The sequence below is a fragment of the Mastomys coucha genome, unplaced genomic scaffold (assembly GCF_008632895.1).
Source record: "Mastomys coucha isolate ucsf_1 unplaced genomic scaffold, UCSF_Mcou_1 pScaffold12, whole genome shotgun sequence".
NCBI lineage: Eukaryota > Metazoa > Chordata > Mammalia > Rodentia > Muridae > Mastomys > Mastomys coucha.
The window spans coordinates 74,836,932-74,851,578 of NW_022196894.1; the positions used below are offsets into that span (position 1 = coordinate 74,836,932).

General features: G+C 38.3%; 1 long non-coding RNA gene across 3 annotated transcripts in view; it reads left to right on the forward strand.

The window, feature by feature from the left end:
- Positions 1-14,647, forward strand: part of LOC116086070 — a 503,346-nt gene that overhangs the window by 419,072 nt on the left and 69,627 nt on the right. The window contains exon 10 of one of the 3 annotated variants that reach the window (XR_004116811.1): positions 14,274-14,445. The exons of the other annotated variants lie outside the window; for them this stretch is intronic. This is a non-coding gene — a long non-coding RNA (uncharacterized LOC116086070). Of the gene's footprint in view, positions 1-14,273; positions 14,446-14,647 lie in introns of those variants that run through there. 3 annotated transcript variants of the gene reach the window in all.

The following is a 14,647-nucleotide window of genomic DNA, read 5'->3' on the forward strand; positions in this document are numbered from 1 at the left end:
AAATGAATAACTGCAACTACTCTAGTGACCTATGTCTGGAAATTACCAGAGTCTTTCCACATGTTACTAGAAAGATGTTATTATCACAGATCAAGTTAAACCTGCTCCTCTAATATTAATTCGGCTAGTCTCCAATCATCATAGGCCAACTTATGATCTTATCACATTGTCAAAGATGAACTAGTTTGCTTATGAAATTCAATATTATTTCACAATAGCAGTTACTCATTCTATAAAACTGTACAATTAAAATATCAGACAAATAGGAAAGAAAATCTTCATATCCCAATGAATAAATCTTACTATCATATAGTATTACTCGTGTTCTTGTGTCTCATTACACATATACATTCAAATTTCTCATAACTTTTATAACTTTAACTCATTTTTTGAGATGCTAAATGATTTCATTCATGTGTTGTTTTATCATGTGTCCATTGTGTTAAAACTTTACTGTAAGATACGTAACAGGCCATCCAGAGATTCCCCCACCTGGGGATCCATCCCATATACAGTTACCAAACCCAGACACTATTGTGGATGCCAACAAGTGCTTGCTGACAGGAGACTGATATAGCTGTCTTCTGAGAGGCTCTGCCAGAGCCTGACAAATACAGAGGTGGATGCACTCAGCCAACCATTGAACTGAGCACAGGGTCCCCAATGGAGGAGTTAGAGAAAGGATTGAAGGAGCTGAAGGGGTTTGCAATCACATAGGAAGAACAACAATATGAACCAACCAGACTCCGCAGAGCTCCCAGGAACTAAACAACCAACGAAAGAGTTCACATGGAAGGACCCATGGCTCCAGCCACATATGTAGCGGAGGATAGCCTTGTTGGACATCACTGGTAGGAGAAGCCCTTGGTCCTGTGAAGGCTTGATGCCCCAGTGTAAGGGAATGCCAGGACAAGGAAGCAGCAAAGGGAACACCCTTGTAGAAGCAGGGGAAGGGGATGGGATAAGGGGTTTTCATAGGGGAAACCAGGAAAGGAGATATTTGAAATGTAAATAAAGAAAATATCTAATAAAATATACATAGTAAAAAAAAAAGATATGTAACCAGTTGAATCACAGATGTCAACATTTTTAACCTGTTTTCTTTTTACCAAATGTAAACACTACTCTGAAGATCATTACCCAATTCTGTAAATATATGTAGTAATTCCTTTATGATATTAACTGGGACGATGATAATTGCTTTAAAGAAGAAAGTGGCTATGCAAATATGAGACAAGAGGAGTCAGGAAAATTGAAGAAGCTGGACTGACAGAGCCAAGTTAAACTCTGCATGAAAGCTGGGGACTTAGACAAGATTATTTCCTCTCCAAATTGTGCTTTGCCTAATGTTTTACTCTACTAAGTTAACTAATGGCATTCATTTCTTTTGTGTATGGGCAAAAACAAGAAGAAAGTAAGCAAAAATATTTAAATCTATTAAATTATTTTCTTGAATGTACAGAAAATGAAATGAGCTCAAATCAAGCTTGTTGTCTTAGATGAGAGGGAAATAATTTTATTTTCAACTTCTAAAGGACATGACCAGCTATATTAGGACAGTTTCAGATTACACATGTCAGAAATTAATCGTAAAACAAGGTAAAAATATGATATAATCTCAAGGTAGTTGCCCATCGAATAGAACACCATAAAACATAGTAGGCTTGGAGCAGTGAAAAGAGAAGGGGAGGAGAGGAAAATGGATGTTGCAAAGTGCATGGCCTGTTCCACTCTCACTGTTACCACCTCTATGGGAGGCAGGCAGACAACCAGCGCCCAGTAGATGGGTGGAGAGACCTAGTGAGTCATAACCTTCCCTTCCTGGGGAAGCCACTGGCATGCACTGACAGAATGCCTGACTGGCAGAAAAGCAAAGCCAGAGAAAGACTGAAATACCCAAATCTCCCACTAGCAGTCCAACCCATAAATCGTCCCCATGAATATCCATTAACATAAGCAAGAAGTGTCAATGACATGCCTGACCCTAGATGGGAGTCTCTAGCATTTTTAGAGCACTCAAAACACAAGGGAAGAAAATAGTTTAATCAGCAAGCTTGTCTCTGGAATAACAGTAATACGAGCTCAGCAGTAAGCTGAGAGATGTTCCGAGAGCAGGGCCCACACCCAGATAGGTATTATCAGAAGCAAATTGAGAAGAGAAAGCATATGCAGACTCTTTTAAATTAATACATTTATTTTTTGTTCATTTGACATCCCAATATTAAACCCACTTTCCTCTCATGCAGATCGTGCCCGCTTTTCCCCTTCCCCTTCTCCTCTGAGAAAGGGAAACCCTCTTCTCCATGCTGTGTGCCACCTACACAAACTGCTGAAGACAGACAAGGCGGCCCAGCAAGGGAACAACATCCACAGGGAGGCAACAAATTCAGGGTCAGCCCCCACTTCAGTTGTAGACATAAAGACCAAGATGTACTTATGTTACCTATGCATGGAGTGGGAGTTGAGGGGTGGGCCCTAGGGCTTAGCTTCAGCCCATGCTCGCTCTTTGGTTGGTGGTTCAGTTTATGGGAACCCCCAAGGGTCTAGGTTAGTTGACTCTGTTGGTCTTCTGTGGAGGTCTTTCCTTTCATCTTCGGGACCCTCAGTCCTTCCCCCAACTCTTCCACAAGCCTCCCAGAACTCCATCTAATGTTTGGCTTTGGGTCTCTCTATCTGTTGCTGGGTTGAACCTCTTAGAGGATGGTTATAGTAAGCTCCTGCAGGAAACATGACAGAGTATCATTAAAGCTTCATGGATTGGTTCTTGCCCATTGTGTGGGTCTCAATATTGGCCACTCATTAGTTGGCCATTCTCTCCATCTCTGCTCTTTGTCCCTCCACAGCCTGTAAACAGGACATATATTGGGTCAATGGTTTTGTAAGTGTGTTGGTGTCCTTATCCCTCCTCTTGGAATCACTCATAGTCACTAATGTCACCCCATAGCACCTTGGGACCTCTCCTCTCTGCCCCTGCTTCCTAGCCCCACCACAAGTCTTTGGCATGGCATATGAGGCCTGAATAGAAAGAAAATAGAAAGCATATTTCGCATTCTTGAATATTATGAACTATGCAAGTCTACTAAAAATAATACACCCAAAAGTGACGGTGTTGCTCGTTAGCTGCTTTGTTTCTCACTTCTCAGTGAGTCTAGAACAACCTGTGAAAATTGGAGACTTTGTTTTTTGATATAGCATCAGAAACTTTAGGTTTCAGTTTTTAAATTTCTATCCAGTACTTAATTTCCCCTGCTTTTCTTTGAACACAGATACTCTTGGTCTTTAACATCCAGATCCTTATATTTTTCACTCATCCAACAAATACATTGAATATCCTCCATATGGCAAGCAGAATATTTTATGTTGACAGATTATTCTCAGTTACAATTTATTTTATTGTATTTGTTTAATGTTAATTGAAAATATCAAGGCCTTCGTGTTACAAGGAGCATCTGTCTCTCACAATTCTCATTCATGGATTTTAGGGTTATATTTTCAAAACACACAGATACACATGTGCACACACACACACACACACACACACACACACACACACACACACACTCACAGATACATAGGAAATACTATGGTGCCAAAGAAAGTGGTATTGAGAAGTTTAAATAAACCTTGCTTTAGAAAGTCAGAAAGAAAGCTCTTCAAAACCATTGCCTGAGAGGTTTGTGAGAAAAACTATGGTTTCTTTATTAGTACCTCTTTATCTTTCTTGGGAATTCAAATAGAACAGAGAAAATAGTGAAATTTAGGTTTTTTTGGTTTCCGTGTGTGCATGTGTGTGTGAGTGTGTCCGTCCTTTCCAAAGCTTGAATTTGTAAGCTAATCATGTGGGCTAAAGCTAAACCAGGAGAGCATTTGCTTCAATAACTTTTGCAGATGAATTTCTGATGAAACTGCTTTATTTCTTGTCCTAATTAATTCATGTACATGTAAAGATTAAGGGAAAAACTTACATTAGAAGTAGTAAGACCCATGCAGTGCATTTGACTCCATTGTCTTAGCTGGCATCGTTGCAAGAGTTTTGGTAACCAGGCCTCAGAAGCGTCTGTCTTAGGAAGGGATATTCTCTCTGGCTTCCATTTACTTGAGAAGGGCTTAGGTTAAGGTTATAAACATAGGCTAGGGAACTACTTCCTACTGATTAATCAGAAAACTCATCTTGTGCTGAGATGTGTTCTTTTTTTTCTGTGCTGCTGTCCACTGCTTCTTTCCAACACATCTTTTATAGCCCTTAGGCTCCTTTAATTTGCAGTAATTTAAAGGATTTGAACTTGTAGGATTCTACAAATACATAATTATATATTCAATATAGAATAAGATGGGGTAGGTGAAGTATGTTTAAATGATGTGATCTCTTAAAGAAAATACACAGATATCATATGTGAGTCTACCTTATTAGAGGTTTTAGGCTACATTCTTAGTTACTTCTGTGCTGGAAAAATCTTATTTTCTATCTTCTGTTTCATTTGCACTACCACAAAATTATTCATGAATATGAAAATGATATTATTTATATCCATATTTCTTCCTTTATTTCAAACCTACTGTGTTTATCAGTTATACATAAGTATACTGCTATACATGTGTATTTATACACAGCTGTCTAAACAATTCAATCTTGGCACTAAAACTAGATAGCAGGCTTAAGTGACTATATTTTGTGTCATTTGTGTCTTATATCATTAATGACATTATAATTGTCAATTGGACTGAAATCCAATAATTATAACTGCCATGTTTTAGCATGGTTTGTCTTATGAAGAATGATTTTAAAAATAAAGGGGTCACATCTGAATCCCACTAGTCCAAATGGTGGGGACAGCTAGCATTTTTACTGAGTTGCTAGCTGCACAGTGCCTATGCTGTGCCTTTTAAAACCAGCATTCACTCAAGAATTCATAAATCCATTGTCCATTCTAGAGACAACTACGAAGATGATTAGTATGCCAGTTCTTACATTCCTCTAATTGCTGGATCTTCCCAACTCAATATACCAGGAACTTGTTCCACTCAAGTTATAGACAGAATTTAGTAATTAATTAATTCATTCTCTCTTATTCTCTATCTTAACTTTCACACACTTTGGAAAAGCCAACATTGTTTCTTTAGTTCCGGAAATTTTTTCTCTCAGAACATCCCTTAGGGGAAGCAGAGGCAAACCGACTGAGACTGAGTTTGGTAGACTGGGAACTTTGTGAAAACGCTGCTGTGTCCCATTCCATCCATACTTCTGGTGGACATGGAGGAGGGGAGAATGGAAGCTTGCATGTTCTTCTTTAAAATTAATTCCAATTATCTGTGAACAAGGGGTTGATTTTTAGGCCCACAGGATTTTGTAATTGTATTTTTTCTTTTCAATGCTTGTTTCAGATATTAAAGTGAGAAGACAATGGGAGGCATGTGCAGAGTAACCTGTGTTTCTAGACACACTCCCTTGTCTGAGATCAAATGGCTACAGCACAGTTAGGGTTACAGTCTCCTTCCCTTCCTCCTTATTCTCAACAGCACTGGAGCTTTTTCCAAAGTTGCCATGGTAACACTATATCTGGCTGCTGGCTCTGTCGTAAGTTATTGAACTGAGACTGGCTTTTGGTTTAGCAGATAATTAGGTTCTGTCTCACAGGTTCATTTTCCTGTGACTGGGACGTGGATATGACCTACAGCTGGCCTCAATTTCAGTGTCACAGACAAAACTTTAACCCTTCAGAGCTCCTCTGGCAGTCCTGAGCCTGGCTTATGAGGTAGAGGACACCCAGTGCCACTCACCCACACCTTGGCAAGGTTACTTAGTCCTTATATAAAATTATGTATTCATTATAGCACTAAGGAACACAGGGTCAGAAACATATTGGGCATTTTCAAAATAATAAAAGGCCAAGAATATATGGATATTTATAAATTATGTATATAAAACAAGAATTTTCATAGTCATTTCATTGTCATTATTTTTGAACAGTTTTAAAGTCACATGAAGGTATTTTCTGTTCATCTTGAGACCCACAGCATTACCAATATTCCAACCTCAGGAATATCAGTATGGCACTGTTACTGGAAGCCTTAACACCTCTTTGCTTACCCCATTGCCTTTACATGTTATGGATTTTAGCTGGAGCTGCAAGGATGCTTTGAAGCCAACGATGGACCCATTTGTCAGGGAATAGCAATATTACTTTACTGAAATGCAAAGATGTTCATTCAGGCTGTAAACATCTTAATGTAGAAAGAAAGCTACCAACATTTGCAGACTATGTTTGTCAGATATCAGTTTAACAATTTTCTTTTTGTTTAGAACAAAGAAAGAAGCACAACGTTGAAACTAGATTTTAAATTCACAGTACAAACTCTGGCCCTGAGAGTGGTGGCCATCAGAGCAGGTGTTTCTTTACAGGGAGAACAACAAACAGCAAGGGCCTCCAATGGAAGGGAATGCTGGCTGGAGTTTTAACATAAAACCTAAAGAAAGTAGGAGGAGGAAGTTGAGGTCACCCTAGCCAAAACGTGGACGAAAGAAATTCTGTATCCTCACTGGCTGCAAGGTTACTCACGTCTGTTAACAATGATAAGTTGAAGTTGTGAAAGAGAAGATCAGAACGTTCAACAATGTCCTCTGCGCAAGCTCCATGTAGACTGCCTTCTATTCTAATCCATGTCTTCCATCCTTAGAGTCCGGGTGAGAGTAGAGGTGCCAGCCTCCAGCACAGGCATCCTGAATGAGAAGCCAGGGCACTACACATGCTCCATATGCAGAGATTTTAGAGGACAAGGCTGAGGTTAGAGTAGCTAGAGGCTACATTAATTTACAAAGAAACTGGCAGATGAGGAACTATTTCATCCCATTACTTGTCAGGGAACTGGGTCTCTTTTCACCTTTAATCTCAATACACATCAGTAGCTGTCCTCTTATTGAAGACTAATAACAGTTTGTTGAATGCATATATGAAGTTTCCATCTTCCTGGAGTGAGATATAAGCATTTGATTAAAATTATAAAGAGGACTTAATAGAGGCAGCATTTTCAATTTAAATGAATCTTTTTACTGCCTTGTTCCTGGTTACCCTTACCCACCCCCTGCCCTGCACCCTCCAAACACAGATCATCTCTTGCCACACTGCTGCACTGACCTGAACCTGGAATTATTCACTTTGTTATGCCCACTCTAGTGTATCGCAGAGAAGATTATGAGGTATCTACAATACAAATCGCTCTGTGTCAGTTTTCTCTTTACAGCTCACTGTTGGTTCCTGTGTTGTTGGACTAGCATAACAAATGCTACGTTGTGAACCCCTACATGACCTTGTCCTACCCACTTCTAAACATTACCTCCTTTGTCTGCCCCTCTTTCATTCTTTACCTTCCTCTCTTCCCCTGGATAAACGCATGCTCAATGGATAGGGTTAAGTCTGTGCTGTGCCCTCTGCAGGAATACATGCTTCCCCTGGACTGTACTCTGCCTTCTCTGTTCAAGTGTCCTCTGCTTGCAGTGGATTCTCTGAGCATCTAGAGAATCGCTCTGTTCACTTTCCAACATCTTTCTTGCTTTAAGTTTTCTTTATGGGAATTATTGCTTCTTAATATTTTAGCATACAAATATAATCTGACAGGTGTATGCTTATATACCTTTTCAATAACATATAAGTCCCATTAATGATTCATAGATGCATCCTCATCTTCTAGAGCCCAGGAGGTAAGATTCAGGTAAGCCTTCAATAAACATTTGCTGAATAAAAAAATAAATGAATAAAAAAATAAGTAAAGAAGTTTGAGTATTTATCATAACATAGTGTAATGAAAACATACTTTTTAACATAGTGAATAAAATTATTCACTATAAAATGAAGTTGCATAGAACTTTATATCCTATATTCTATATATTCTATATTCTATATTATTCTATATTCTATACTCTATACTCTGTATTCTGGATAAGCATCTACATTTCTATATTTATAGCCATGAATTTCAAGTAAATTACCTTTCATTTGCATCTACTTTTTTTTATGTGAAACACATGAGCCAATGTGTTCAGATGTATGCACCTATATGCACATTCAGAGGCCATAAAAGGACATTGGATTTCCGGTTCTACCAATCTGTAACTTGCTTCTGTGAAACAGAGACTCCTTGATCTTCTTGTCTTCACCTCCACTGTGCTGGGATTGTAAGAAAGGGAAATAACTCGATTGGTGCTGAGGATTTAAGCTAAGGTCCTCCTGCCTGTATACAAGTGCAGTCATTGCTCCAGCCCAACTTTCTATCTTTGTGTAAACTGAACCCAAAACAAAGTGGCATACATTAAACAGACACACCCACACCACTCTAATCAGTTATGGAAACTTGTAAGGGACCAAATAGTAAATAATTTTTGCTCTGCTAGCCATAGAGTTCGTGTTGCACTTCTGTACAGGTGTGAAGGCAAGTGATCAACACATAAACAAGTGGCTGAGTTCCACAAATATTTAGTGCAGAAATGAGCAAATTTAGCCCATAAACTATACTTTACTGACATCCAACCTTGCCTGGTTAGTGACTAAATGCTTAAGGATGATTCCTCTCTTACCTATTTCTTGAAATCACTGATGCTGTATGGATGGCTAGCTTCATGACGTGTGTGTGATGTAAGAGGCTCAATTCTTTCCACTTAGGTGCTTGAAGACAATGTCTAGTTTTAAGTTTCTCTTCATTAGCAGTAATTGATCAAGGTTAGATATTTCCAATGGCAATATTCATTCTTGGAAAAAGAATAGTGCAATGCATGAATACAATCAGTCACTGATAAATATTCTCTGAAGTGAAGAAAGAAAGGGACCTTTACTTGTGCTTATCGTACAAATTCACCATGGTCACTTAACACTGCTAGTGTTATATCATTTAGCATTGAGTTGAGGAGAAAAACCTTGCCTCTTAAATTATGAAATGCAAACCTCAGTATGTATTTGAAATATATATTTAAAATTTCCAGTGACTTCTCAGAGCCAATGCAAAGTCTGCAAGAGAGAGTGGCTAGCTTGATAGAAGCAACTGTCTGGATAATCATTTGCAATATCAGTAAGTTCAGAGAAAAAAATGTAGTGCTCTGGATAGTACTTGAGCCTAGTGTTTGGTTAAAATACATACTCAATAAATGGAACCTATTACTTTCTTATTTTAAGTTGCTATAAATGTTAAAATTAAATGTTTAGCTACAGACTCCATCAATTGTTATGCCTCTGTGTTAATAAGGCCTCTTAACATTGAAGCAGCAAAGCAAAAGGAATGCTATGCACTATGCACAATTGTACCCAGCTCAAGGTCAAGATAGCAACAAAACACTCAAACGGAATGAAAAAGTCTCCACTTGACTGCAGCTCTTCATAACACTCTACAAGGGTCAAGCTGTGTGATTTTCTTTCGATGTTAAATAGAATACATCTTAAGAGCACAGTTCCCTTATTGATTGAAGAGTGGGTTTAGTCCAACTGTAATCCAAACAAATACACTTCAAATGAGTTCAGGACCTAGGATGAGCCAACAAAGGGCAAAGGTTTCACTCATGTCTCAACATAAGCACTCAATATGAATTAGTAATGTGGATGACTTAAGGTTATGTGGATGCAGATAATACACTTCCAGGCCAGTTTTCCAACACCAGTGAAATAACAGGCCAAATACTGACATTGAGTCAGGACAGGCGATGTATGCTTAAAATCTTAGTATGCAAGTTTAGGCAAGAAGATTATCACAAGTTCAAGTCCAAGTCAATCTTACCTATAAAATTTGTACAAGGTTAACTCGAACTATATACTGAGATACTCTTAAACACAGAAACAGACCCAGAGAGAGAGAGAGAGAGAGAGAGACAGAGACAGAGACAGAGACAGAGACAGAGACAGAGACAGAGACAGAAAGACAGAGACAGACAGATAGATAGAGAGGGAGGGACAGGCAGAGGGACAGGGAGAAGGAGAAGGGGGAAGGAGGGATGAATGGAAAGAGAGAGGGAGGAGAGGAAGGAGAGAGAGATCTCAGTTTCAAATGGACATTAGTCTAGAAAAAATATTGACCTTGTTAGAGATCAATATATAGTCTACCTCTTTGTCTTAGAAGAGCGTAAATATTTTCCTAGGAATGCACAAAAAGTACACTGGTATTTATAGAAGTGAAATGTGTGGTTTGCCAACACTACAAGCCTCCATTTTATTGTTTTTATGAACAAAAATTAGGCAAGCTACTGTGTTTAATTTAGAACATGGTAGTGCAATGTAACAGAGTGCATTTTTATTACATATTTCCTGGGCTAATTACATTATCATTCATCTTCCATTAACGTGGATGCTTTTTGTACACTGCTATTGTGCTATATATAAACACTATACTTTTTCAATATTGCATCATGAAAATCAGACCTCTATTCTATTTTAAAATTGTTAGTGAACTATCTTGCCTTGACTCTGAAATCTGTAGTATAGGTTAATGAGTTCTTTCCCAGTTTGAGGGTTTTCAAATCTATTTTAATTCCACATCAAAAACTGGAGAGGGTTTTCCAGGAAGAGTTATATAAACCCACAAAATAAGATGTGGGTGTCTCTGAACTACTTCTTTGGCTTCCAATTTGCTTCTACTTTTGTCCCCAAATAAGAATACAGATGCATTACGTGTTTTAATGAATCAGCTTTGCTTTGCAATGTGTTGCTGTGAACAACCTTGTGTATGTGATGTACAGCAATTTGTGCTTTGTGCAGTTAAACATGGAGGCCAGAGGAAGAGATCAGGTGTCCTATACTATTTATATGCCTACATTCCTTAGAATTGTTGTCTCACTGAGTCTGAGGCTCACAATTATCACATTTGCTAGCTAGCCCACAAGTCTTAGCACCCTTCCAGTTTGTGCCTCTACAGAGCCACATGTGGCCACACCTTGCTTTACGAGTGGGTGGTGGGAGTAAGAATTCAGGTCCTCCTGCTAGCAAGCATTCTTACAGACTGAGCCATCTATCTTCACAACCCCAATGGGCATTTTTAAACAGAATTTTTCTATGAGTTAATTAGACTTGTTTGTCTAAATTATTCTTTCCAATAATATATAGCTTGCCACTGTTGGGAACCTGAGGCAGTATTTGGAAGCAAAAGGATGAGGTTGCTGTGAACATGAACATGAATGAAGATAGCCATAGGCAACTTTAACTTCTACAAAACGGCAATGAGATATTCTGGGCATAGTTCAATCAGAGAATATTGTATACTTCTCAACTGATACCCTATTCTATTCAAAGGCTATTTTGCAGTGGCCAGACATGAGAGCTACCCTCTTAAATATTTTAAGTGTACAATACATTTTGTTGGGTGGAAACTCCACATCATAGGATGCCAGGCTAGAGATTCTTGCTCTCACTTAGCAGAAACCCTGTGCTCATTGAGTAGTTAATTTCCCTCACAGTCTTGGTTAACTTTCCTTGCACATATTTAACTATATTAGATACTAATACATCACAAAAGTGCCACATGTTCCTCTTTGACCACTTTATTTCAGTCAGCATATTTTCAAGGTCCTTACTGTTGTTTATCCCAATTTCTTTTCTAAGGTAGAATAGCATTTACACACATATTATATTTCTATATCCATTTTTTACTAGCAGACACTAATATTTTTTACACCTTTTCTTACTTTTGTTTATTTACTTTTATTTTTTGTGGAGATTAGAGGAGACAGCCTAGGGGGATCAGTTCTCTATTTCCAACATGTGGCTCCTGCTATAGAAAGCAGGTCACTGGGCTTTTCAGCATGCCCCTGATCCATCTTTCTTTATGAATAGCTGCAAGGAAAGTCATGCTGCCATTGTATGTATGAGAGAGACCCTGATTCCAACCCTTTTGGGTAAGTGCCACATTATTGTGACTGCTGGACCTGAGAGGAACCTCTGCTATGTTTTCTTAGCAATGGTAGCATTCTTAACCCCAAAGACAATATACAAATGTTGCAGTCTCCACACCCTCGAGGGCACATCTTCTTTGTTTTGATAACAGCCATCTTGACCAGGCGAGACATTACGTCACCGGTGCCCTGTTTTTTGTCTGATGCCACTGTACAGATTCCACACACCTGTTAACTTACGAAAATGTCTATTCGAACCTTTAGCTTGTCTTTCCATCAGAGCTTTCTCTACCAAGTTGAGATTTTATTGTTATTTTTTTTATTTCATAGTGTATCAGGCCCATGGAGATAGCTATCCTAGGATGGTTTTGTGTTGCTTATTATTGCAATGCTGTTTAGAATAGTAACAAAATGTGTGATAGGGACAGATTAGAGTTTAGAGGGGGTGGGGGGGCTTGTCATATATAGTGATAGGCTGTCCCCTGGCCAATGCACCAAGGATTACACCAAGTTCTTCATTCTCGTGCCTTGGCCCCCTGGTACTGATGGTACTATCACCATGACCAGCATTCATGTGCAGTCCTGGTTAGTTTTTCTTTGATTAACAAAACACAAATTCCTGAAATTTTGCTAAAAAAAAATTAAATAAATAAACCTGCAATTCGGCAAGTCTATCAAAATTATAATTTCTCAGGAAGTCACAGAAGGTATGTATCAGCCCTTCTTGATGTGGTGGCATTTGCTGGCAATCATACTATTGGAAGAAAAAGCCATAAAACAAATTTTCTTTCTGAGTATGGAAGTATATTTTGTCTTAAATTCAATTGTCAGCAAGTGTGTAGTTTATGCTTTAGTGTGAAAATTTTAGACATATTATGCCTGTTTATGAATCATTTGGCAAAGCTTCTCTCTAATTTGACTGATTTATAAAAATCTAATTCCCATGTTACATTAATTTTTTATTGATCATGAAGCAGTTTTTCAAAAAAAGTTTACTTCAATGAACATTTCCCCCTCTGTTTTTATTTATGTTTATTTATTTATTTATTTATTTATGACTATTATGTAGTCAAGCTAACATCAAACTCACAACTCTCTTGCTTATTGCCTACCTTAGGCAGGGGTGGCAGGCAGAAGCCTGGCTCCCTTCAATTATCATAAGAAAATAAGCATTCTTTAGTTTAACCTCATAATGGCAAAACTGTATATATGAGCCCATGGACCATCAAATGCTTTGTCCTAGGGCTCCTTCCTTTGTCCTTTCCTTTCCTACTTAAAAACAACAACAACAACAACAACAACAACAAAAAACCTTATATTTGTACAACTATTTGAAGGTTTTGGTTGTCTGGTATCCTGAAGCAAAACAAAATGAAGCCTTCTGTGCAACTGAATTCACTCATCAATGATAGTTTGTAAAACCTCTGTGGGAGCGAATACTTTATAAGGTGGGAACGTGGCCACTTTCATTATGAGTTGTTTGGGTCACTCTAACATTTTAGAACGTCCTTTCTCATACAGAGCAAAACTTCTTGCAGCAACATGGTATTACTTTGCTGGACAGAGAGTGGTGTTCATGCTTTCCTCACAGCATGCCATTAATACACTGTGATAAATAATATCAAAACCAGGGCTTTATTAATATGCATCTATATCCAATTATGATACAGTCTTTAACTATAAACTCAACATGTGTCTTGTTAATGTCTACCATGAATAACAGGCACCATTATTTCTTAGGAAATTTTCAAGTACTTCAATGAAATCTCCAATAAACCATTAGGTATAGACATGGTATTTTCTTGGCTAAAACATTCCAGTTCTTTAATATCAGATGAAATATAGTTTTAGAAGCTGATCATATATTTTCTGTACTTCTCTGGATAAACCCTGTTGTTGCAAGTTCAGAGTACCAGAAGAATTTTAGTGACATATTTGGGAATAGTGAGTATCTATTTTAAACAATTTCTAAATGAATTTTCTTAACAAAGGTGTGCAATGAGTAAAGGATATTAATTTGTGGTGAAATAGGATGACTTGTAAAATTATCTCTGAAAGAAGAAGTAGATAAAATACAAGGCAGTAACAATAAAGAAAAATAAGACTTTTAGACAAAGGCTTACTTTTTGTTTAAAAAAAATACCTTATTGATCTTATTGGGTTATGAGGATGTAATTTTAATTCTGTATACCTTGAAAACACCAGAAACTGTCCAGCTTCTGAAATGCACTGTGTCACCTTTTAGATTCAAGAGAAAAACATGTAGAGTTTACTGGAAAAGTTTTGAGATCTGTAGAATAATTTAAACACACTCATTAATTGTAAGTGCATAGCCACTTCCAGCCCCATCCTATGCCATATCCTTTCAGAAGCTCTGATGCCTAATAATGGCTACACTGGTATTTATTCCTAGAATTCGTCCATTTTGAGAATAGTATCCTCTTAAGTGTTGGGGTCCCTCAGCTGCAAAACATCTGGAGCCTGCCACGGGAGACTCAACTCATGCCTGCTGTGCCTGAACCAAAGACTCTCTACTATGAGTTCCGCCTTTGAGGATTCCAGAGGAAGCTACACCTACAGGCTGGCATGTATACAGCCTGAGGACATCTGTTGTTGACCTCCTCCCCCACTATAGACTGCCCTCCAGCCACTCCCCTGAGCTGAGACCTGGGGGATGTCCTGAGTCTCCACCTTCAGCCCAGCAGCCAGCTTTCCTTGAACTTCCCCCTTGACTTTGTTCGGACTCTTCCTGACTCCTCCCAAATTCCTTATGTTATTCAAATGTCA